The 429-nt window shown below is 62.5% G+C and overlaps 1 protein-coding gene across 1 annotated transcript in view; it reads left to right on the top strand.

Moving 5' to 3' along the window:
- LOC113980202 (class II histocompatibility antigen, B-L beta chain-like) overlaps positions 1-429 on the top strand; it is a gene marked incomplete at both ends in the record, with an annotated part of 2,390 nt that overhangs the window by 811 nt on the left and 1,150 nt on the right.

The following is a 429-nucleotide window of genomic DNA, read 5'->3' as shown; positions in this document are numbered from 1 at the left end:
AGTCCATCCCAGTCTCTCCCAGTGCCCCCCCGCGTCTCCACGCGTCGATGCCCCCGAGCTCCCGCCCCTCAGCCAATGGCAGCGCGTGTCTCTGATGACGCTCCAGTTGCCAGGCAGACCCAAAGCAAACACTTCCCTCACCACCACTCAGCCTCCCAGGCCCGAGCGCTTCCTTCCCAGGCCACACCAGTCATTCCCAGTCACTCCCAGTCCTTCGCAGTCCATCTCACTCCACTCCCAGACCCTCTCACTCCATTCCCAGACCCTCTCAGTCCATTCCCAGTCGTTCTCACTTCACTCCCACATCTCCCAACTCTCTCCCCAGTGCCCCCACAGCCCAGCCCCTTCTCCCCCACTCTATTCCCAGTCCCTCCCACTTCCGTCCCAGTCCCTCCCAGTGCCATCCCAATCCCTCCCAATGTCCTCCAA

The sequence above is a fragment of the Neopelma chrysocephalum genome, unplaced genomic scaffold (genome assembly GCF_003984885.1).
Source record: "Neopelma chrysocephalum unplaced genomic scaffold, ASM398488v2 Primary Assembly neopelma1_93026, whole genome shotgun sequence".
NCBI lineage: Eukaryota > Metazoa > Chordata > Aves > Passeriformes > Pipridae > Neopelma > Neopelma chrysocephalum.
This window is presented reverse-complemented; position numbering and strand designations above follow the sequence as displayed.